General features: G+C 42.5%; 1 pseudogene; it reads right to left on the bottom strand.

Annotated features, from left to right (window-relative positions):
- Window positions 1-2,951: 2,951 nt before the first annotated feature.
- The window catches only part of LOC141725202 (E3 SUMO-protein ligase PIAS2-like), a 73,176-nt pseudogene continuing 50,226 nt past the window's right edge, over window positions 2,952-25,901 (bottom strand).

The raw sequence follows: 25,901 nt of genomic DNA on the forward strand, positions 1-25,901 counted from the left end.
GCCAAGCCTCCTGTTCTTCAGGAGGTGCGGAAGCCTCAGAAGCGCGGTCTATACTTAGTCCTGGCAAAGCCGAGGAGGACGGCGAGGCAGGCAAGAAAACTGTCCTAACTGCAGGGGCGAGGAGAGTACCCGCTTCCTGATTATAATCTTTATTACAGCCATGTGCAGCTGTTGCCTGTTCGGCTGCTTTTTTCTCGGCCTGATGCTTTAACATCTCATTGTGAACCACCCTCCATAATTTACCTAACTTCTTGGCAGTTTTATCATCCTCTAAAGTGGCCTCCCACAATAAATCGCTGAATTTACACCACTCCGTTAACTCGTGAACAGTATGGGGGTTAATAAAAACTCCCTTAGCATAACCATGAGCCAAAAGCCCTGGTAAATCCTTTTGCAAATCTATTCCCCTAACCTGCTGTTTTTGTAAAAAGGCAGTAAATAAATCATATGCTGCTTGCCTCTCCATACCTAAATCGTCAGCGCTGTTGCAGCTCTTCAAGGTCGCGGCAGCACGTATCGGTCAGGCTCGTCTCTACGACACCCGAGGCACGGCGCGTGTCAGCTTCTTTTTTCTCCTTTTTTTTTTTTTTCTTTCTCCGCACTTTTCTGCCGTCCCGGCTGTTTCAGGACCCTGTTGTAGTGTGTTCGTTAAGTTCATTTAATTCCTCCCCCATTTTATGTATCTGCTCCCCCCCATTTTGTGTAAAATGGTTCTGCCCTCCTCAGTTTTCCCGCCACAGCCCTGCCAGTTCTATTGTCAATATTTTAGGTTATATAATTCCTCCTCCCCTTTTTCCCTTATATGTATGCTTTTTCTCCTCCCTGGGCCAAGTCAATCACCCTCCCACTCCACCTAGTATTCCAGAAGCTTCTCTTCTTTGGGGGTTGTGGTTGGCTGTGGTCCTGGGGCCCCTCCCATGCCTTGTACCTATTGGGCTCTCCACTATGTCATTTGTGTTAAGCCCATCACCTCTTCTCCCCCTACTGGTCTTCTGTAAACCCCTCCTGGGTCCACTCCTTCCCTTTATAACCCTGAAGCACCTTTTGTTCTGGGTCATTCGCTGGTATGTCAGGGGGTACCTCCCTGGCTGGCATCATGGGTTTTCCAATAAACCTATTTCGCCCCCAGCGAGTGTCCAGCTCCTTCCTTCTCGTCTTTTAGCAGCGATCCAGTCCGCAACCAGCACAGCCCGAGGCCTTATGACGCTGAGGGGTGCTGGCAGACTATGCAGCTGGGTGTCGGCCTTAACCTCAGCTAGCCGGACTCTGACCTTCTCTGCCCTTGAAGGCCAAATACACTTCGCTGCAGGACCCGACCCGGTTCTTCACTCTTCCATGGTGTGTCGCCGTATCATGATCGGGGGTCACCATTTGACAAAAGTGAAGGGAGACGTGCACATCCTATTGATGATCATCGGTCTCAGATTTATTGATCCAGCTTACATACTTTTATAGTAGTGTTAATTAAGCTCATACATATTGCAAAAACCCAGCTCATCATTGGTTACAGATTATATGCCAACCCCTCCTTTGTTGCTAATACCTGTGGTTTCTTGTTGAGGCTAATACTTGTTTTCACATCCTGCTGTTGACTGTTATTGACCAGCCTCAAGGACTCCATGTTTTCCACTGTGTTTTTCTCATCATTTAACCAAGCACACAGTGTTATTGTTTTTCTCGTAAGGAAAAAAGCTGAGAACTTACTACTTACAGCTGCTTTTTACTGCTTAACCAGCTGTATATGATCATGGCCTTTTTCTATAAGCCATGTCTGAACAAAGCTCTCCACACATAGACAATGCCATTATTCCAGCTCTCTGAAAATGATTTTATTTTCCTGATCTGTAACCCTTTCTATATAGAGTACTGCTGAGGTTACCCCCAGAAACACTATGGAAATACTGTGCAGTTACTACAGCTTCTATCTTCCAAAAAGTCAAGCCTCTCCCACAGCAAGTCAGAGTGCAGTATTCCCACACAGAATACAGCAGTTACTGAAGTGACAGAAACCACATGTGTGAAAACCTATTCAGTAATCCTGCACTGGAGAGAGCAATTCCTTTTTTTTTATTCTTACAGCTGCCATAGAAAGCACAACCTTCACTTGATCATCTGGCAATTTCAAAGTGTACTTAATCTAAATTTGAGTTTAAAGGCCTTTTTTCTTATCACTTCTTAAATTTCTCCAACCAGAAAGTCAACTACATTCAATTGTGCATAGTTTGGAGCTTTTAGTAGTGGGGATGTGTCCTAATTCCAACATGATGGCACAGAGACTGTGTAATGCGGGTTTTGCATAGATAGTCTGTCTCTGCCCCAGCCCAAAGAACATTAAGTCATAACAGCTTAGGATTTTGTTGCATTTGTGAAAAACATGAAATTAGGGTAAAAAACCCAAACCAAACAATCCCATTTACATTGGCTTCCCCTATGTCCCCAGTTAAGGGGAAGATGGGGAACAAGAGACATACAACACAAGTTATGGCTATTTCAAAGCTTCATGGTCTTAAATGAAGTTTATTACAGGCCCCAGTGAAAATATTGAAAATTCACCAGTGCATACACTTCTGCACTTTTGTCCAGGTTGTTGTTATTCTAGAGTAGTTAAGCACCCTTTTTTATTGAAAAGCTGTTTGTTTGTTTTTACAGTATTGCTGTGTTTTACAACAAAATTTAAAACCATTTATGGTATCCATCCAGCAACAAAGTTTCCCCAGAACAAACCAAAAGCATAAATGGATGTTATGAAGGGGGCCTTTTCTATGCCAGCTGTTTAATGAGTAAGAAAAAAAAAATCTATCACTTCTGCTTGGTGTTGATCAATTTACTCCATTTTCCAGAAGGCAAATCCTTTGAATACATATCAGAATAATTTCTGAGATTATGAATTTCCAGAGATATAAGCAGCAGCTCTGTGCAATTTCTCTGGGAGTCCTGTGCTGCCCCTTGTTTCAGTCCAGTGAGATGATGTCAGGAGCACTGCCTTTGCTTCTGGTTAATCACTTCTGTCTTGCTCCTGCTGGAGGAGCTAATGTGTGCTGCTCTCGTGATGGCTGGTTCATGTGATGATGCTGCCAGGCACACTGCTTGTTAAGGTTGAGGTGAGACTATCCAAAAACATAGGAGGACAGTACTGCTTGAAACAATGAAGAATGAAGAGATTAACTGCACAAGGGAAATGTATACTCTGAAGAGCGACAAGCACAAAACATTTTACTATCAGAACCTTGTTATCACATGCATAGCAAAAACCAGAGTTCTGCAAACCAGCAAGTAATGAAGCTAAGCTGAGCTATGAGTCCTCTCCCTCATCCTCCCCTTTTTGTTTTTCTTATTAAATAGTTTGCTTGAAAATTTATTAGTGGATGAAGGAACACTATCATGTCCACAAAAAAAACCCACCCACAAAAACCTTTAACATTTGGAGAATGTTCACTGCCCATAGGTACCGGGCCCAACTGCCTATTTCAGGTTCCTTTCATCATGAAAGGCAGCAAAATACTTTCTGCTCCTTCAGTGGAGGTTAGAATAATTTCAGCCCCTCAAATAGCAGCAGCTGTACTAATCAACATTTTCATAGTATACACCTGCAACAATATATGCAGATATTGAAGCATTTTATTAGTGATAAATGAGCCCTGATCAAGTCTGATAAAGAAAAATTCTTAAGTTGATTTAAATTTCCTGAAGTGAAAGACAAGCCATTTCAGAGCTGAACATTCTAAGCATTTAGAAACAGAACAAGGTTGCCAGATGCCAAAGAAGGTAATATACCCCATACACATGTTGTTTGACACAATTTATTTTCTCTTACCCTGTGGATTCAAATCTTGGGCATATGTTTGAAACTGAGCCTGAGCTGTTTGAACTGTCCAAAATGGACAGTTCATAGCAGCAAACCTGCTTGCAGTCTTCCGCATGAACAAACTTCTGTTATTCCCGCTTTTGGCAGTTCAGATCTCAAGGTCAGACACAGAGTATTGCAAGATGCAGTAAGTGGAAAGAAAAGGAGGAAGTTCATCCTTCATTTTTAAGACACCAGAAAGTCAACTCTACTCTAAGAGACCTACTACTGTTTTATTCTAGTGACAGAGGTGAAAAAGAGAGTCTGCTTCAGATCCTCTTGTCTTAGTTAGGGAGCTGATATTCTCCCACATTTCAAGGCTGTAGTCTGTCTGCATAGGAATCTAGTTACAGTAAAAATTGTTCTCACTAATGGTGTAAAGTTTAAATTTCCAGGGAAGGAAAAATACCACCTGGTTCCTTATAACCTACAAAATTTCCATATAATCCAAAGCAAATGGAGTTGAAGTGTTGCATGGAGAATTTATTATAAAAGTATTCAGTCATGTGCCCTTCAAATTAATGATGATATTTTCTTTAGAACCTAATCTTCTACTAATATGAAAAAGAACAGAAATACCAATCAGTGTGGTCTATTTACAGAGCTTATCTGGCCTGCAGATAGACAGCATAAACTAAGAGCATGAAGGACATGATCATAGAATCTCACAATGGTTTCGATTGGAAGGGACCTTCAAGACCACCTAGTTCCAAACCCGTGCCATGGGCAAGGACACTTTCCACTAGACCAAGTTGCTCAAAGCCCCATTCAACCTGGCCTTGAACACTTCCAGGGATGGGGCATCCACAGATTCTTTAGGCAGCCTATCCCAGTGCCTCACCACCCTGAGTGTATTTAAGTTAGTGCTGTGCAAGTATCTGTTTTGCCTAGAAAGGCAAACTACCAATAAAGACTGAGTTTCCATGCCTGGATTTATCATAGTAAGGCTAAACTCAGTCCTCCATTAATGCATTTTCATTACCACCTCTTGTTGGGAAAATGGATTTTCCAGGTCTGTGGGTAGGTCTAAGCAAGTGGACTGCATAAATGTGATAGTTATTTGAGCAGTATGTCACAAAAAACAGACTAGAAAATTAACTGCACAGCAGTTCAGAAACATACCTGTGAATTAACTGGGATTAGGGAAAGAAAATTCAGTCCTAGAAAGAAGGATAATAAATTGATGAGTCTTTCTTTTATGCATACACAACAAATTTAAGGAACTTTTTTTTTGTGGTCATAGAACAGATTTTGCAATTGTTACACAGCTTCTAAATGGAATATACTACTGTGACACCATTCTCAATGACTGCCTCAGACAGCAGCAAAATGTGTTATCTAGTACAAGTATCTTTTCAAGAATGAGGATGACACAATTATGTATTATTCACTGGATATTGCTGGGTGGTTCAATGTGGTTGCCTAGATGGAGGTTGCCATTTGGAGCTGTTCGTTCATAATGCAAGTTTCACTGCATATTGTACCTGACTTGGCCAAACTGGGACATGAAGAGTGCCATCACAATAAAGACGCTGGAATGAAGTAAAGTCACAGCATGCACAAGTCCAAAACCAAGCAGCAGATCTCTTCCTCCACCCATGGGCAGTCAATAAGAAAACATTTTTAATATCATCCCCATTTTGTGTCTAGACAAATAAAAGGGACAAAGAAGAGGAAACTACAAGTAGTTCAAGGTATATCCTCTAAGATCAGTGACAGCTAGCATCCATCTTTTATACCAATAGCATGTAAGCATTTAGGGAAGATGTTTAAAAATATGAAACCAATGAGAAATTATGGCCTTTTTTTGTTTTGTTGTTAAATATTTGCCTTGTGTTTGCTATGTCAACAGAAAAAAAAAAATGGTAAACTTCTTCCCTCTCTCTCCTCTCACCTCCAAATCTGTTCTGGCCAGTGTTATCTCCCCTTTTTCCATCAGAGAAAAAAATTGAAGGAGATTTAAGCTTGGCTGCTTTTACAGAATTGACAGCTTGTTTTGGTCTTGCACATTTCAGAACTTCAGTCAATAGAGATAGACAACAGTTGTAGATTTCTGCTCTCTGAGCTTTCTCTCCTATCCAATTTGGGAAGACAACCAATGTCTTAACAAGGGAGAAGTAGAAGGAGGGAGCAGTAAGGGAAACAAAATGGACAGGGAAACAAAATGGACAGAGAAACAAGGGGAATTATATCCATTTCACTGCCAAACTGGTGCTGAAAGAAGAGGGAAAAAATGGCCAATGTTTCAGGGCAGAAATGAATGCAGGCAATGAAAGGAGGAGAGGGGAAGTACAGGAGGGCAATGTGACACCTATCAGCACAAGTCACCATTTCCTGGGCTCTGGGTTTGTTACAGCCAGCAAAGAGAACCCTCAGAGTCTCTATACACAGTGTTTTTTTTCAAGGAGCCAGGATAGAAAACAATCAGTATCCCCACCTTTTGTCTGATATTTAGCAGCAGTGTTGAAGAATACATCATAGGCATTTAAGGTATGTCTAGGTAAAGAAAGTCAATAGATGTCAGCTTACAGATTGTAGCTCACCTTAACACCTTTTTCATACAGTCTAGACAGAGCACTACTACAATCAGTTAGCAGAATATCTACATCTAGGTTTTGGATGAGTCAGTGCCATCCCACATCTATTAATTTTAAGAAGTAGCTACTCTCCCTCGCATCTACAACACATAACTATCAGATGTTTACACAAAGTCTAACTGAACATAGCAAGAAGTGTTTCTGGTTGCCATTTCAAAGTGCCAATTTGTACCCCAGAAGCAATGTTTGTCACATCCCTGTTGCAAAATGCAATCTGAAACTGGAAAAAAGTCTGTACTGGGCTTGTCTAGACATCACATCAGTGCAATACTGCATATAGTCTTGTTCCATTAAAAACTGTTGATCGATTCTCCAATTTTTACCCACCCCACAAGTTAATAATGCTGTCAAAATACACGTGAAAAATAAGCACCAGCTACCTGGCAAGTCTGATAAATACTGGATATTGGTGGATGATGGAATGGTACTGGGTAGTCTGTTAATGAAGGTGGAATAGCAGCAGCATCAACAGTTGTCATGCTGGGCACTCTGACAGTAGGTGGCTGATACACAAGAACCCTGTTTTTCAAACAACATGGGAAATTACAAACAACCTGGTTGTTAGTTGCAGAAAAAAAATTATGCACCACTGTGCACTTTCATCCACAGGGTCACTATGTTATAATACAACTATAGCATGGCTACTCTCTGTACAGTATTCCAACTCTAATTTCCTCTTTCATAACAGTCTTCATAATAACATGAGCCTATCTTGGCTCTCAACAGCAGCTGTGACATAAGAGCAATTTAGCATTAAAACAAAGTACAGTGCTGGAGTAATTTATAACAGTCTACCATTCAGAGAAAGTAATGTAGTAATTAATCTATCTGTGGAGTACCCTGGAAGGGATGTGCAGGTAGCCAGAGCCAGGAGAGTGCTTGTTTGAATTTCTCTATATAACTGTTCCTCAGTGACAACCTGTCACACCAAGGGCGCAAGTGACCATTATTCAGCCTCTGAAGCACAGATTACACATGGGAGTTAAATATCAAAACCCATCTTTACTCACAGCCTGAGCCCAAGCTAAGTTCAACTCTCCAAGAGCATACAACTAGTTAAAACCCTTTTGCATCCTCACCTGCTGCCCAATTAATTCACAGCACTGTTAAAGATGACACCACAGGCATTCAGGCACCAGCCATATGCATAAAATATTTCATAAACTCCAAGTCAGATGGAAACCCCCAGAATCCCATTCCCAGCTGCTCTGCATTGCTCCCTCCAGCCCACCAGCCATGAGTGTTATACACTCATGTCTTCCTCCCCAGAGACTGCTGCCTTGCTACTTCTGAATTCAAAACCTTGGATTTCAGACCCTTCCTTCTCAACCATCTCTTATAATTCAGCCTACATTATTTCTGCCTATAAGAAGACACCCCACAGTTTTGTCAAAACTAGCATTCAGGCAACATTGTTTAGAGGAGATAAGATATTCCCCAAAAGCCTGGCTTTGACTTGGATTTGAAGAAAGAAAAAGTGCCATATCCATACCCAAACAGCAAGGAAAATACATCACTCACAGAGAGACAAGAAAACTCAGTCCCTCTACAATTACGGTTGCACATAGCCATCTCAAACAAGCACAGGAGCATGGAAGCAAGTCTTGGTGCCTTCTGAAACTTCATTAAGAGATGCATTTGCAGCTATTTTTCATATAAAAATTAAAAACCATGTCTCTTGCAGAGAGACTCCTCCACAATCCTCACAAAAAGCAACAGAATTTCAATATTGCTGCTGAAAGTGGTTGAAGATGACCAACTATTTGCTCACCAAAAATCACACATTCCTGTGAACTAGAGACACAGTACACCTACTCATTACTTCAAGAGTTGACAAAACAGAAGGGGTTTGTTTGTATTACTATTATTTTAGTACAAGACATCAGCCACTACAGTGAGAAACAGAAACACACCTCGTGCAACACTAACAACTCATTATTAAAACCTGATGCTTGGAATCACCCCGTCGAGCAGTGAGCACTGGTGAGCCTAACCAGTGCCCCTCACTCCCTGCAGGTCTCCTGTGCCCTACGGGCCATGAGCAAGAATGTTATGGAAGCCACAAACAGTACCTGCAGCCAAGGTGGGCAGACTGGGACAGACAGGTTACATAACAGTAAAGAACTTGGTTAAGCCTGCCACTGAAGTCAGGCATGACAACAAAGATGGAGCAGTTGACAGAGTACTTGGGAAGTTATTGGTTGTGCTAACCAAGTTGCAGGACTGAAAGATAACCATAGCCAACAACAGTGTCCAAGACATTCCAGAGTGTAATAGAGGAGGAAAAGCTTGTCTTGATTCAAAACAGCAAAGTGCCTCCCTTCCAAGACTGACAGGATGGATGAAAAACACAATATAGCCTCATTTCCTGGGCACCAGAGCAGATTAGATAAAGGGTATAACAGTGAAAAAAAAAGCCTTAAGATGACAGTAACTTAACAAGAATGCATAAAGCTACTCCACTTGGCATAATCTACTTTCTCAGGAGAATCTTGTCCATTATCTTAATCAACTACCTTTTCTATGAAGAAATGGCCCTGCTAACACATCAACAGCGAGCACAAGCTTTTTGTGATATGTAAAACTATTTAATAGTGTTTTGTCTGTACAAAGGTACTGTATCAATACAACCTTCTGCAAGGAGAGGCCTAGAAATTCTCCTCTGGAAGTGTGGAGCTGGATCCTGAAGAGAGATTAAAAATCCACTTCTCTACAGATCAGTTTATCTGAAACATTACAGAACTACAACTAACTTTTAAATTGACAAACCCTTTGGTTGGGCTTCTTTGTGTTTCAGACATAAATATGCACTTCCTTTTGTGTCCTGGGGTGACATTATGATGTTTGTATCCCCATTCATATGTTCTGTGCCTTTAAGACCGGCTCTGAAGAGTGGAAGATTTGTTTGGGTTTCTCTTATCAGGGACACAGAGACAGGCAGTACATAGGGCTGTTTTCGCTTCTTGCTTTCAGCTTGCTGCTTTGCTTGCTCTCTTTTTTCTGCTCTTGCTTCTGCTCTGCTTTGGCCTCTGCTTATTAGCTAGTTCTAGCTAAACAGTCCACATTCCTCCCTGGACTGTTTCTCTTCTCCTTTTCTTCGACCATCTCGAACCTGCTCCGGACTGGGACCTGGGAACACCGAGGATTCGCACCGTTTGGCTGCAGCAGCTGCCCAGCGCCGGAGGGACTGAGAGCAGAGCAACCACCCCCGAAAGAGACTTTCTGATTTTGTCATCTTTCTCAGAGCGGTGTCATCTGGTATTGTTCATTTTGTGTGCTGGGGTGTCGAAGGAAGGGGACCAGGACACCAGCTGGTTCATCACAGGTCCAGTTTATTGAAGAAAGCATCAAACACTTATACAGCAAATAATAAGCTTATGAATATTCTGTAAGCCAAGCGATCTATTGGTTAAACTATACCATCAACTCTTCCTCATTCCTTAGGGGTTACATCTCTATTTTCTCATGTCTCTTTCACTATTTGTTATCATACTACAGCTAGGCCTAAGGACACGCTATCTTGCAGGTGCAGGACTTGGAATTAGCCACGGCCTTTTACTTTTCCAGTCTCTAGTCAGCTAAATTCCCAACATTTCCCATGTTTTTATTTTTTTGGAAAAAGCAAAGTTCTATGGGCTAACTGTGTCACACTCTTTGCAACACAAAAATAGGCAATTCTAACAACTAAACAGTATTCTCAGCTAGCAAGGTTTTTCTCTTACAAGGGATCTAAGCCAGGGAAAAAAACCAAAAAGTCTATCACTATTTATAGGCTATGCTATATGACAAATACAAAAAGGATTCTATGTGCTACAAGGCTCAAACAAAACTCAGGTGTGCTAATACAACTTACAAAAATAAGCTAAAGGAGTAACATGTGCGCAGGTTTCACCTGCGTTAATTGTCTGATAAGTTTGCTTTCTATTCTCAAACAGCAGATATACTTCAAACAGGAACGGCTTTACTCACAAATGCTTCTGATTGTCTCTTTTAACTAAAGTTTCTCTGATGTTCACAACAACACTTTGCACACAAGTCATAAAATAAACGCCTATCATAAAAACATAAATCTATCTAACATCACTTAAACTTAATAGCACTTAGACTTAAAATACTTAAACTTAAAATATTTAAACTTAACAGAACTTAACATCACTTAAACTTATCTTTACTTAAACTTAACAGAAATTAAACTCAACAAAACTTTAACTTAGCAGAACTTAACCTTAACAAACCTTAACAGATTTTTAAAACAACAGAACTTACATGTAAAATCACTTAAATCTAACAAAACCTAACTTTAACAAAACTTAACTGACTTTAAATTCTACATAACTTAAACCTAATATAATTTAAACTTAACAGAATCTAACTTTACTTAAACTTAATACCACTTAAACTTTACAAAAATTAAACTGAACAGCACTGAAACCTAACAGGACATAAACTTAACAAAACTTAACCGTAACAGTATTTAACATTTAATGGAACTTAATAGATAATTTAACTTAAACTACTTAACAACGAATAAAACTTACTATAGAAATAGAATATAGCATTTACTATAACTTACTTACAGGCCTGATTCTAAAATACTAAGCTAAAACAATTTCTTCACATGTTTGCTACAGCATTTTTATACTTGAATGCACTTAAACATAAGGAGTTTGTTTTAGGTATACCCGTGGAAAAATTCTTTTGAATTCAGTGCTTGCTTTTACCTTTACCACGTCCAAGCAAATCTCAAAGAATACAAAAAGCATACTCATTACATCTTACTTATACAATCACTTTAACACATCTTTAACATTTTTAAATTTTTCAAAATACAATTTCAGAGTTCGATGTTCCACCGACTGAGTTATTTGGGCTTCTGATATTTAAAGTCTATGTTAATACAGGTGATTTTGACAGCATAACGGCTGCTAAGCCAAATCGGCCAAAATTTGACCTACGCATTCACTACACTGATTTGTCTTTCACAGTCTCTGCCAGGAAGAACAAAAAGTCTTTTTAACTTAGGCGAGAAACGTCGTGATAGTAAAGCTCCTTGGTGTCGCTTGTTTATTATCACTGGTTTCTTAATTGCAGTAGGGATCTTTTCTTTTGTCGACAAGAGTCACATTTATTACGGCTGTTAGGTCTAAAACTGAAGCTTTTTGCCGGCCGTGGGGCGGAGGGAGAAACACTGGCGCTGGAAAAGCGCTCTGGTCCCGCGCCGCTTGTGTCGGAGCGGGCGAACCCCCCCCCGCGCTGGGCTCCTTGTTTCGCGAGACTCGCCGGCAGGCTGACTCACTATGTGCGCCGCAGCCAGCGCTGCAGCTGTTGCGGCGCGGGTTGCTCCCCCCGCTCTCCCCACGGCTGCCGCCGCTACTGCCGCTGCGCCCATGCCGAGTTCGGAGCGGCACAGCCCCGCAGCCGCCCCGAGCCGCAGCTGCTGTCTTGCGCTCAGAGACATGCTGAAGCAGTGTATTGTGCACTACCCGCCATGGCTTGCTCAGTTTCTTTGCTGTCCTATCATCTTCTAACACTGCATCCCACAGTATATCCCCAAATTTTCTCCATTCCGAGAGTTCATGGACCGTATGTGGGTTAAGGAAAATCCCCTTAGCGTATCCGTAGGCTAATAACCCTGGTAGGTCCTTTTTTAAATCTATCCCCTTTACTCCTCGCCTTTCTAAATATGTGGCAGATAAATTATGTGCTGCTTGCCTATTCATACCTATTCGTGAGCGTGCTCTTTGCAGCTTTCCAGGCTTCGGCAGACACGTAATGGCTTGAGTCACCGATGTGAACCCCAAGGGTGCTTCAAAATTCTGGCACCGTCCCGGCTGCAAACAGGACCCAGCTGCAACTTCCTCGACAGTGGCACGTCCTCCACCTTTTTCTTTTAGTTCGAGATGAGGGGGTCAACGTTCGAGGTCACCATTTGTCAAAGGAAGGGGACCAGGACACCAGCTGGTTCATCACAGGTCCAGTTTATTGAAGAAAGCATCAAACACTTATACAGCAAATAATAAGCTTATGAATATTCTGTAAGCCAAGCAATCTATTGGTTAAACTATACCATTAACTCTTCCTCATTCCTTAGGGGTTACATCTCTCTTTTCTCATGTCTCTTTCACTATTTGTTATCATACTACAGCTAGGCCCAAGGACACGCTATCTTGCAGGTGCAGGACTTGGAATTAGCCGCAGCCTTGTATTTTCCAGTCTCTAGTCAGCTAAATTCCCAACACTGGGGGGTGCTGGGCCAGTCAAATAAACAGGTTCTTTCCACCTCTCTCCGAGGAATTCTTCCCGAACCAGTTGGGGGGAGGGGCCGTGTGGGTTTGCTTTCCAGAGGGGCCCTCCTTTGCAGATTCTTTAACAAATTTGCCCTAAACCAGGACATTTTGGTAGGAGGATCTTCCTCTTCATCAGAAGAGCTTTCTACTGTCAAGTCAAAAATATCAACTTTCTTCTTGTTCACTTCATTGGTCACTGTCACAGAACAGGGTTTCCTAAAAACACTGGAACCTCAAGAAGATAATAGAACATCACTGTTTTCTAAATGCTATTGACATCAGCAGTTTCTATCTGCAACAGCACCAGATCATCTTTCTGGCCACTACAGAGAATGCTATTGCCAGGAACTGTTTTATAAGTATTCTATGTGTCGAGGGTTGACGCTGGTTGAGGCTGGAATTACAACTGCACCACGAACTTTGCTTTGATTTCTTCTTAAATATATTATCACAGAGGTGTTACCACCATTTCTAATTGGCCCAGCCTTGGCCAGCAGCATGTCCATCTTTGGAGCCATCAGGGATTGGCTCTGCTGGACATGGTGGAAGCTTCTAGCAGCTTCTCACAAAAGCCACCTCTGTGGCCCCCCACTACAAAAAAACAGCCCATGCAAAACCAATACATTCCACCCTTCATCTCTGTGAATCACATATTTAAGAATAAATCAAAACAAAGTGTGTGGTGCAGTTGTAATTGCAGTCAGAGAAGGGCAGGAGTGAAAACATGTGAGAGAAAACTGTGCAGACACCAAAGTCAGTGAAGATGAGGAGGAGGAGGTGCTCCAGGTGCTGGAGCTGAAATTCCTCTGCAGGCCATGGTGCTGACCATGGTGAAGCAGGCTGCCGCCCTGTAGCCCATGGAGGTTCACAGGGGATGCAGAGATCCACCTGTAGCCCATGGAGAAGCCCCAGGACAGTGTAAGTGGATGCCTGGGAGGAGGCTGTGATGCTGTGTGAGACCTGTGGAGAGAGGGGCCCCACTCCCAGGCTGGAGCAGCCTGTCCTTGAAGGACTGCATCCCATGGAACAGTGACCCACGCCACAGCAGTTTGGGGAGGGCTGTTGCCCATGGGATGGACTCATGTTGCACCAGTTTGCAGAGAGCTGTCTCCCATGGGAGGGACCCCACAGTGGAGCAAGGGAACAACTCCTCTCCCTGAACAGCAGGAGAAGCCTCGGGTGATGAACTGACCATAACACCTATTCCCAGACTCCTTGTGCTACTGAGGTAGGAGGTAGAGCTGAGGAGGGAGGGGTGGGGGAAGGTGTTTTTAAGGGCTTGTTTTACTTCTCATTATTCTGTTCTGATTTTGTCAGCAATAAATTCACCTTATATCTCTAAGTTTAGCCTGTTTTTCCCCGATGGTATTTACTGAGCAATCTCTCCTGGTCCTTATTTCAACTCATGAACCATTTGGTAAATTTTCTCTCCTCTGTCCAGCTGCAGCAGGGGAGTGAGTGAACATCTTTTGTGGGTGCCTGGCATTTGGCCAGTGTCAACCCATTACACTATGTCATGTTGAGAATATTAAAACACAAGTTTTAGTCTTCACTTATCAGTTTAAGGACCTAAAACAAGAACAACCTTTTGCTTTCTTAACTGCTATGATAAAGAGCAAAGACAAAGCCCAAAACCACATACTTTTAGAGACACAACCCTTGCTTTTTAGTTTATAAGGACAAGGAGGTTAGAAGTATTAAGCCCTCCAGTAAACAAACATCAACATTCAAACATTATCCAAGCTGCATCTAAATATCCAAGTTGGTTTGCAATCAGTACCCATATGTACATACTTTCTATTTTGTTGCACTGTGGACTTGAGACTTTCATAGCTTCTTTCTTTGGCCTCATGGGGCACCAGGACCCATCTTCTTGGAATTTGATCTCATCCACATCTGAACATTCATTAAGGATTTCCATAAAGAGCCTGAAAAAGAGGGCTGAGTGGTTTCATTTTTGATTCCAAGTGAAATTTTTATTCTAACTGAAAAGGAGACTGGAAAAGCCAATTATGATCACCTTCCATTCATTGAATGTGCTCTCTCCCTAGTTCCTCTTACCAGAAAGCCTGTAATTATAGACTTTGCAGACATTGACAACTAAAAGAATATCCCAACCTACCCACATTCCACTCCAACATTACTGCAATACATAGATTTCAATACAGAAGCAGAAATAATCATACTTTGAACCAAGTTTGACACTTTGTTATGAGTTAAAAGTTGAATTTTAAAGTTAATAGCCTCAGAGATAACGTCACATAAAAAGGAGTCATCTTTAAATATCAGACTTGGATTTGTTCAGAGGAAATATACTGAGGCTCACGAGTTTGATGATGCAGTTGGGAGATAAACTTATGCCGTTTTTTACATGGTAAGAAAAACTAACAGTCAGTTCCTATCAGTCTAAAGTATTTTGACAAAGAAAATAATATGAAATGGCTAAACCTCAAGTCACAAAAATTGCTATTAAGTACATAATGAAAAATATTAAGTGATTGTGTAATCTGCAAACCCAGTCTCTTACCCATCTAATATTAGGCTCTCATAAGTTGCCTTTTTGTCACAGACAGGGCAGATCCAGGTAGGCTTCTTTTTGTTCATTTGAAGATAAAGAGCAGCATCAAAACATTGCAGGTGTGCACAAGTAACAGCCCGGCATGGGATTGTCAGTCTCATTTTTCCCAGCTGCAGAAGATACATTTAGAGAGAGACAGAACAGAAGACAGTGAAGTAGGCCTGGATAGCTAACAACTGTCTCTTCTCACCACAGAGGGTGCCCAGGGCTAAGGGCACTGCAAGCAAATCCACCCTATCAAAGCACTTATATTACACTTAAAGGAACAATAAAGCCATCCTCAAAATCTCTACTGAGTTGTCAGAAATATTTCTAATGGACCTGCATCAACATTATTTCCAGGATTTTTAATGAAATACCCACTTTTATAATTTTCTTTTTACCAAATATTTAAAGGGCTTTTCTGAGGTCCAATTACATGTTAGACTCATTTTAATATTTAACTGAACAGACCAGTCACAAACACAAGGCCAGTTTCTACCTGGGAAGAGAAACCCCAAGGCAGTGTTGCCTTGTTACACAATGATCAATTTTTTTTTAATAGTAGCTGACAGTATAAGTAATACCACCAAGATGAGCAAATCCGGAGTTTTATTTACCACTGTATCCTTTAATTATTCTGTCACCCTGCCCAATTACTCTCAACACCTCAATATGAGGTTACTCCTTTTAAAGACCTTACTATACACACACGAGTAGCAATTTGATTCTGACTGTGCTACATCTGAGGCATTCACAGTTCCAAACTGTAGTTCAGTGAATGCTGCTACAATCAGATGCTTGTAGATGCACCCTTCTCCCCACTATTTTATATTATTGAATCAGTATATAAAAAAAGCCAGTGAAATTTCTAAAGTGGGTCTTTTTAAAAGCAGCCCAACTCTTCACTAAAGATAAAAATAGAATTCTGTATCTGTTAATTTCCAGATGTACTTACAGGACACATCAGAGATACCCGCAGACTGGTTGTGGCAATCTCACTATCAGGATCTGCAGTTAGTTTTTCTTTAACTATAAAAATAAGAAGTTATACACAGATGTCATTATTTAAAATGCTAATCTTGATACACCAGTACATGTCCTTTATTTCCAGCTATCTAAGAAAATTAAGCATCTAGCAAACTAGTTCATAGCAATGTTATAGATGGGTAATGAGATGATTGGTTCTCACAATTAAGGGATGAATATTGTGTGAATATTAGGAGAAGCTTTATTGATGTATAGTTATGTTATTGTAGTTTAGATGTCCTCTGTTCTCCCCATGGTCCCCTTCCCCCCCCCCCACCCATATTGTTGCTGTCAGACAGCCTGGGTTGTCTAAGACAGGTAGAAAGAAGGTATGCACATGTGCCCCTTACATGAGACAGTTGGGAATGGAAAAGCTTGTTTCTGGGGGGGTGCAGCATGACAACACCTGACCCTCCAATCAAGTTACAAGAAAGCAGTCTCCACCAATAAGAAGAGATGACTGAAAGACTCTGGGAGGGGCCAGGGTTGGCTGATGCAACTCCCAAGGGTATAAAAGACTGAGCATCCATCAGTGCTGCTCTTTTTCCTTATTTAGTCCTTGTGTTGTATTTTTGTAAAGGTTTAATAAATTTTTTAAATTTTTTTAAGTGAGCGGTCATTTCTCACAGCAATACCAAACAACAATAGCTTCATTATTTATAAGCAACTGGCAAACACTGTGCATCACAAAGTTGTTTGATGTGCAGCAGGTGCGCAAACAGCCACAATGATTAGTAGAGAAAACTCAACATACTAAGAGAGAAAATAATTATCAGTGAGCAAGGTGCAATCAGCATCACATGCAAGTGGAGAGAATTTAGAACATCTATGTTATATGCAGTAGAGATAATTCATGCTATAGAAAATAAGTATATGTATGTATAAAATATTAGTGAAGTTTAAACCTATGCTTGTGTATAAAATGTTAGTAAAGGTTAAACATATGCTTGTGAAACGACCCTGTCCAGGAGCAGAAGCTATTCACATTCACATTATAACTGGTTCCCGGACAACCCTGTTCTCATATGAACAGAGTAGCCCTGAGCCACAGTGCCTGCAATTGTCTTTGTCGGGGCTAGGGGTATTCACATGGTAACCAGTTCCCGGACAGGCTCTGGGATTATACTGGACACGTTATCAGATGTAGGAGACAAGCTGGAGCCATCTGAGAGGACTTCATCTGCACCTGGAAGATATCATCTGGAATTTCCTGGGTGATGATCAACGCAACATCTCAGGAAGCCCATGAAATCATACACCTGGATTTGATGGAATCTCTGCTACTCAGGAGATGGCATCACCTACTACATGTGAATAGCTCTTCCTCTTGGGCACTCAGACATTCATCTGGGATTTGGGTACTCTCTTTGTCTGTTTCTACACATGTATGGATCCAACTTTACATGCAAAGAGAGACAAAGAATTATGTGGTCATCTCTGCCTCAGGTGTAATAAACTGTATATAAGCAGTGTTATGAACAAAAATTTGGTTAATATTTTTTTTGTGAGAAAGAGTTACAGGGACGCAGCCAAATCTGTCTCTGCCAGGGTTCTTAGTGCTTTGTTATTGTAATACCGGGTCGTTGAGGCTTATCTCCTCTTTTGTATTAGTAAAAGGCCTGGCTGGGTGGGGTGGATGGCCCTTCCCCGAGGCTTTGCTCTCTTACAGCATAGGGAAGACACCTGAGAGGGTGGGGGGGGGTTATGCAAAGTGACTCCAAAGTCCAGAATGCTTTGTGGGACCACGACTCAAAATGCAACGAGAAAACCCCAAAAACAACGAGCCAAATAAGAATTGAGATACTAAAGTGATGTCTGGACATGAGGAGCCGATTGCTGAGCCTGCAGAGATGCGGAGTCCCTCTCGCCCTGACCATGGGAGTCGTCCCCAGCGCCAAGACTGAGGGGGACCGCACTGAGAAAGTAACATCTGACGGGGACATCACACCCTAAAGGCTCCCACGAGGACTGGATCCCCCGGCTTTGCCCCTAGTGGACAGAGCTGCGCATATCCTCCTCCTCTGAGTCGCCCTGGGAGACGCAATGGGGACTGCAGCCCTGCCGAGCCACCCAATCCTGAGCTGATCACTTTTAATAAAGGCATTAAAAAGGAGAAGAAGCCTCCTGGCCCTGTTTATTTCAGCTGGGGGCGCTCGTCCGGAATAGCCACGCCGAGAGAGGACTCAGGACTGGCCATCTTGGACCTCCAGGACAGCTGGCTACCAGGACCAGAGGGATCGGCTCAGGAGCAGCGATGCAGAGGAGCACCAGAGCACCGGACGGGTGAGAAAGCCGGTGGCGGGAGCGGGAGACGTGCGCATGTACGTGTGAATGAGATGGAGGCCGGCAGCTGGACCTTCGAATTGATAGTGGACCTCTCAGTACCGCGTTTCCGGACTCCTGCGAAGGGGCCCGCCGGGAACAGGAGGCGGAGCTTGGAATTAGCGTGAGTGAGTCGTCTCCCAAGGGGGAATAAAGGGCCCCCCCCCCCTCCGGGCGTGCGGAGGGAATATTTGTATGAGTGGCACGCACCCAAAATAGGCCCTGACAGAGGGAAGTCAGGCAGATTTGTCAGTCCCGAGAAGGATTCGGGTAGCTCACAAGCCCTGCAGGCAAAAGGAAGTCCTGACACAGGAGCCAGGCACAAACCCCAGCGAAGGAGGCTGTGGTTTGCTTTTAAGTCCTGATACGGTGAAGCCTAAAAAAATTGGCGGGTTAGGCAAACTAAAAATCAGGCAGTTGATTTTCCTGACTGAGGGAGTCAGGCACGACCCGGATTCTTAGGCCGAGGTTTCGTGTGTTCAAGTCCCGATAGATGTAAGACCTGACGTGGGGAAAGTTAGGCAATCAAGAGATTGGGCAGTTGTTTCAGTATAAACTCCTGAGCATCAGGCAGAAATTTGAAGTTTCAGTGGAGGAGGCTGAAGCTCCTCAAAGAAGGTTCTTTTTGAAATGACCAGTCAGTAAAGACACCTTTGGGATTTTTTACTGTTAAGACCTGTAAAATGGGAGGGTGTAATAGTAAAAAGACCGGCAAGAGACTGAGGGACATACCTCCCAATAGTCCCTTAGGAGAACTGTTAGTAAAATGGGATTCTATAGAGGCCACGGAGGGATTAGATAAAGTGAAAACGATCCATTATTGTATGGAAGTGTGGCCAGAATTAGAGTTACAAGGAGGATGGCCTTGGTGTGGGACAAAGGATAAGTGGATGTGCCAACTATTAGATAATTATCTGACAGCTCGAGGGGATACTGATCCTGAGCAATTATTGTATGTAGCTTGCTGGTTAAAGAGCGCTGTTGGGGATGAAGGGGTGCGAATTTGTAAGGTACAGAGGAAGAAAGAGGGGAATGAAGGAGGGGATGATAGGACTAGTAAAAGATGGGATCCCCTGGATTATCTGCCTCCTTCTGCCCCTCCACCTTATAATCCTCTTCTTCAAGCACCTCAAAAGGCAGGTCCAGTTCTTCCCCCGGCTGCCATCTCATTACCACCTGCTCAAACTCCTCCTTCTACCTCTTAAGCTTCCGCTATGATAAACCCAGTATCCCCTCCAGTTCCTTCTGCACCACCACAAGTGCCTACTCCACCTGCTGCATCCTCCACCCCTTCTCCAGCTGCACTTAATATCCACTCAGGCTCTTCTCCCCCTCCTATTGCTGTCCCTTTACCTCCTCCTAGTTGCAGCACGAATGTCTCCTCACCCGATAAACAGCTATCAGCAAATACACCTGCTGATGGGCAGAAAGTTCAGGGTAACACAGATGTCCCTCAAAGTAGTTTGGCATCTGAAGATGGGCCGTACTGTAGCACCAGATCCAAGACCTCCAAGGCAGAGAGACTCTTTCCCCTCAGAGAGGTTCCTATGGGAGGAATAGCGGGAGGTGTTGGCTTTGTGAATGCTCCCGTAACTGCTTCTGAGGTGAGAGGATTCAAGAAAGAGTTGGGACATTTAGTTGAGGACCCAGTGGCCATAGCCAACCAAGTGGATCAATTTCTAGGTCCAAATATCTACACTTGGGGGGAGATTAATTCCATCCTGAGTATATTGTTTTCCCCAGAAGAGGTCCAGATGATTAGGGTGGCTGGCATAAGAATTTGGGAGAAAGATAACCGTCCAGGACCCCAGGTGCCATCAGGCAAACATAAATTGCCACTAACGGATCCCAGCTGGAACCCTAACCAGGAGGAGGGGAGGAAGGCCATGATGGAATATAGGTCTTTGATAATACGGGGGATCAAAGAGTCAGTTCCCAAAGGAACTAATACCCAACTGGCATTTGAGGGCATGCAGGAGGAAGATGAAGCTCCTGCTGCCTGGCTTAATCGCCTAAGGCGGAACTTCCAGTTGTACTCTAGAATTGACCCAGACACCCCAGAAGGTCAAATGCTACTAAAGGTCCAATTTGTTACCAAATCTTGGCCTGATATAAGGAGGAAACTGGAAAAGATGGAAGAGTGGCAAGTGAAGGACATAAATGAGTTATTAAGAGAGGCATTGAAGGTGTGTTTAAGGTGGGTGGAAGAAAAGGCAAAGGCCAAGGCTAAGATCATGGTTGCTGTAGTTAGGGAAAGTGCAGGGGGGGCGGGTCCACCACCAGGAGGAGGCAGAGACAGGCCAGTACTGGAAGGTGAACGAAGGATTGAGAGACCTCAAGTCCCTTTGAGAGGACGACAGTGTTATTACTGTGGGGAGGCAGGACACATCAGGAGGTTTTGTAGAAAGCTCAGTCTCGATTAGGCAATAGCCAGGGAACAAGATAATTTAGGAAGGATTCTTAAGGGGGAGGACTAGGGGTGCCAGGGGCTTTTTAATATAGGGGACCCGATGCAACATCTAGAAGAGCCCTTGGTAAACTTTGAAGTGGGACCCCTAAATGAGGAATTTGAATTTTTGGTTGATACAGGGGCAGATAAGTCCTGTCTCAACAAAATACCAAAAGGTATGGAAATTGGGAGAAAATTTTGTGAAGTATTGGGTGCGGAGGGGAGACCATTTAGAACATCAGTGATTGAAGAAGTGAAAATAATTGGGAACTCAAGGCAATGTAAAGCTAATTTTCTTTATCTGCCTTACTTAGAAAAAAATTTGTTAGGACGGGATCTGCAAGTTCATTTGGGGGTTGGGATTGTCCCAAGTGAAGGGAGGATGGTAGTACAAGTGATGAAGTTATCTCAAGGAGATGTTGCAGAGATAAATCCTGAGGTATGGGCTGAGGGGGGAAAGAGAGGCTTATTAGACATTTCACCGATAACAATAAAAATGCAGGATGATACCTCACCCATACGGGTTAAACAGTATCTGATTTCCTTAGACGGAAAGAAGGGGCTTGCTATAGTCATTGAACAACTGTTGCAAGAGGGAATTTTAGAACCCTGCATGTCACCACATAAAACCCCTAATTTGGACAGCTGAAGATGATCAACAATTGGAAAACTTAAAAAACAAACTGTCTTCTGCACCGGTCCTAAGCTTACCAGACCTCAGGAAGGGCTTTGACCTGTTTGTGAGTGCCGAAGGAGGTATAGCCTATGGAGTATTAACTCAAGAGTGGGGAGGGTGCAGGAAACCTGTGGCGTACATATCCAAATTGTTAGATCCAGTGGCTAGAGGCTGGCCAGTTTGTATACAAGCAGTAGCAGCAACCGCAATCCTGATAGAGGAGACTCAAAAATTGACCTTACAAGGAAAAATTAAAGTGCATACTCCTCATGATCTTAAGGCAGTACTGAGACAGAGGGCTCAGCAGTGGTTAACCGATGCTAGAATATTAAAATATGAGATAATACTAATGAACACAGAGGACACAGAATTTATCACATCAAATGCCCTCAATCCAGCACAATTCCTAATGGGAGAGCCTATAGAGAATTTAGAACATGATTGTCTTGAATTGGTTTATCTCCAAACAAAAGTAAGAGAAGATTTGGAAGATCAGCCTCTAGCAACTGGAAAAAGCTTATTCATAGATGGCTCTTCAAGGGTAGTAAATGGAAAAAGAGCTTCAGGTTATGCCATTATAGATGGAGAAACATTACAAATTGCAGAAAAAGGGAAACTATCACCAAACTGGTCAGCCCAAAGTTGCGAAATCTATGCCCTGAAAAGGGGACTGGATTTACTGGAGGGGGACCGGGGAACTATTTATACGGACTCCCAATATGCGTATGGGACGGTTCACACATTTGGGAAAATATGGGAAGAACGTGGATATTTAAGTTTGAAGGGAAAAAGCTTAGCCCATGAGAACCTAGTTAGATCAGTATTAGAAGCTCTACAGAAACCTACAGAAATAGCAGTGGTCCATATAAAGGGGCACCAGAGAGGAGACAGTTTTGAAGTTAGAGGAAACTGACTGGCTGATCAGATAGCCAAAGAAGCAGCTTTAGAACCAGGAGATCCAGTAAAAATTCTAAAGGCAAAAATGACACCCGAAGAAGGGGAAAAAAGGGAAGAACCTGTATTCAGTGAAGAAGAATTAGAAGCTATAAAGGATTTAAGGTTACATCAAGGACAACAGGGATAGTGGTTAACCTCAGACGGACGGGTGTTTTTGAATAAAGCACTGGCTCGGACAGTGCTAACAGAATTACACAAATTAACTCACTGGGGAGTCCATGGACTATGTGATCATTTCTTAAGGAATAACCTATGCATTGGTGTATATAGCCTGGCTAAAGCTGTTACAAGAGGGTGTGTCATTTGTCAAAAAGTGAACCAGAAAGTTATGAGAAAAGTAGCACCTGGAGGAAGGGAATTAGCCTTGAGACCCTTCCAAAGCATACAGATAGATTTCACTGAGATGCCCCCAGTGCAAGGGTACAGATATTTACTGGTAATGGTTGATCATCTCACACACTGGGTAGAAGCCTTCCCGACCAGAAGGGAAACAGCTCAAGTTGTAGCAAAAGCAATCCTAGAGAACATTATCCCCAGATATGGAATGGTGAACACCATAGACTCAGACCGAGGTCCACATTTTGTGTCCCAAACATTACAAAATATAGTTGGGGCTTTAGGAATGAAATGGAGGCTGCATACTCCGTGGCATCCCCAGAGTTCTGGGAGGGTGGAGCAAATGAACAAAACCCTCAAAAATGTGTTAACTAAATTGATTGAAGAAACAAAAATGAATTGGCTGAAATGTTTGCCCCTAGCACTATTGCGCATCAGACCAAGACCTCGGTCTGACATAAGAATTTCACCTTATGAAATGATGTTTGAGCTGCCATTCTTGCTAACACCTTATAGCACAGGAGACTATCTGGAAGGGGAAGGAGCTACCAGAAAGTATTTAGAAATAATTGGAAGAACTCTGGAAGGACTTAGAAAGAAAGGATACCTTCCTCAAACTTCCCCTCTTGACACAAAAGTTCACAATATTAGCCCAGGAGATTGGGTTTTGATAAAATCATGGAATACGGGAACACTAATGCCTAAATTTGAAGGCCCCTTCCAGGTGCTCCTGATCACTAATTCAGCTGTGCGGACCAAAGAAAAAGGTTGGACTCATATTACAAGAATAAAAGGGCCAGTCTCACCCCCAGGTATGGGACCAGAAAAAAGCATCAGCCTTTCCCTCTGGCATTGGACCCGAGTCCACACCACTCTCACTCCCCAGCGCTGGACAAGATTCATCTGCTACACAAACTAAATCACCTGAGTATACTGTGATAAAAGGACCAAAGGATTTAAAGTTGACTCTTAAAAGGAAGAGTCAAGAAGACTGAACTGTATGGGAAGACATTAGTAAAATGTTTCAAGACTGTTTTGTGTAAACTATGTTAGTCACTCTCACCCCCTGGCAATAGACCAAGATTCAACATCAGTTTTTTTTCACTCTGGCATTCTGGCATTGGGCCAGACTCCCAGTTTTTCCCTCTGGCATTGGGCCAGAGTCCAAAGCACTCACCTCCGGGCACGGGATAAGGATTCATCTGCATCACAAGTTAATTCACCTGAGTATACTGAGATTTAAAGTTGACTCTCAAGAGGAAGAGTCAAAAAGACTGAACTGTATAGGAAAAATTAGTATCAGAGTTCTAATATTGCTTAAAATGTTTCAAAACTGTTCTGTGTAAACAATGTTGGTAAAAAGTTTAAGGCTGTAAATAAGTAATTCTGGTTTAAGTTCCCCAATATATATTTCTAAAGACTCCAGGTTAATCCTCTACAGAACACTCCCCTGGGGGGGAAACTAAAATTTGTAGGGAACAGACCAAGAGAGGTTTAACCAGAGAAGTGGGTAGAAGGGACTCTAAAGAGCTTGGAAGCTTCTCCTCAGTAAAAAAATTCCCCAAGAGGCAAGGCCGGGTGGGCAGGCTGTGAATGATGACCCATACCGGACTCTTGGGAAGGGTAGTAATGATGGCTCTGGTTGCTGGTGGTGCCCTGGGGAGCCCAGGAGAGCCGTGCAGTGAATACTACCAACCCCGCTATGAAGAGGAAGTGAGCTCCTTGTCTAGAGTCCACATCAGTTCTAACCCTCATTGTGTTAACCCCTCCCAATTGGTCCTTTATCAGAAAAATAAGAGAGTGTATTGGATAGCCCAGAATACTGCCACTTTTAGGCAGCCACTCCTAGGAGAGTGCCCTATAGGAGAAACCTGGTTGTGCTTTGAATGTGATGCTGCTGAAACAAGCTCAGCAGATCTAGTGAAAAGCAAAGAAATGGTGAAAATGGTAAGAAAAATTGTTTGTTGCAAGTATTTATATGAGTGTACTGGAAAAGAGATAAACCCCTTTTGGAACACATTTCAGGGGAGCTCTAAACCCCTAAGTTTGATTTCATCTGGCAACTGCATTGCTAGGGTGATAAAACCAATTTTCTTATTACCCAAAGAAACTGGATCAAGTTTGGGAGTTCCTATATATAATGATTTGGGAGAAATTAAACAAAACCGGGAAAGTGAAATAGAAATTGAGAAAATCCAAAATTGTAGAAGCCAAGTTCAGATCCCAATATCTGTGTTGAACAAAGTCATCTGGCTCCAGGCAGTATTAAAAATAAAGAATTCAATTATTAGGGACATTTCAAACGAAATAAGATTGGCATGTGTAAATAATCAAGATCAAACTCCTACGCTTGATCCCAGTGGGTGGGAGAACTTAGAGATTTCAGAAAATATGTATGGGAAAAGGTGGTTTTTCTCACTGTGTGTAGACTTGGAGGATTGCACTTTTTACTATGCTTATTTATCTGTTTTAGTAAAACAGTATTGGCTGTACAAACCAACCTGAAAAAACCAAGAAAAGTAACAAGGTTAAGTAACCATGATTACCAAAGTGCACAAGAGATTTATAGTAGATTCAAAACAAAAAATTGTGAGTTGATGCGAGCTTAAGAATTTAAGCTCGATCACAGAAAAAGAGGGGGGACTGTTATGAACAAAAATTCAGTTAATATTTTTTTTGTGAGAAAGAGTTACAGGGACGCAGCCAGATCTGTCTCTGCCAGGGTTCTTAGTGCTTTGTTATTGTAATACCGGGTCGTTGAGGCTTGTCTCCTCTTTTGTATTAGTAAAAGACCTGGCTGGGTGGGGTGGATGGCCCTTCCCCGAGGTAGTGCTCTCTTACAGCATA

Source organism: Zonotrichia albicollis, chromosome W, assembly GCF_047830755.1.
Source record: "Zonotrichia albicollis isolate bZonAlb1 chromosome W, bZonAlb1.hap1, whole genome shotgun sequence".
NCBI lineage: Eukaryota > Metazoa > Chordata > Aves > Passeriformes > Passerellidae > Zonotrichia > Zonotrichia albicollis.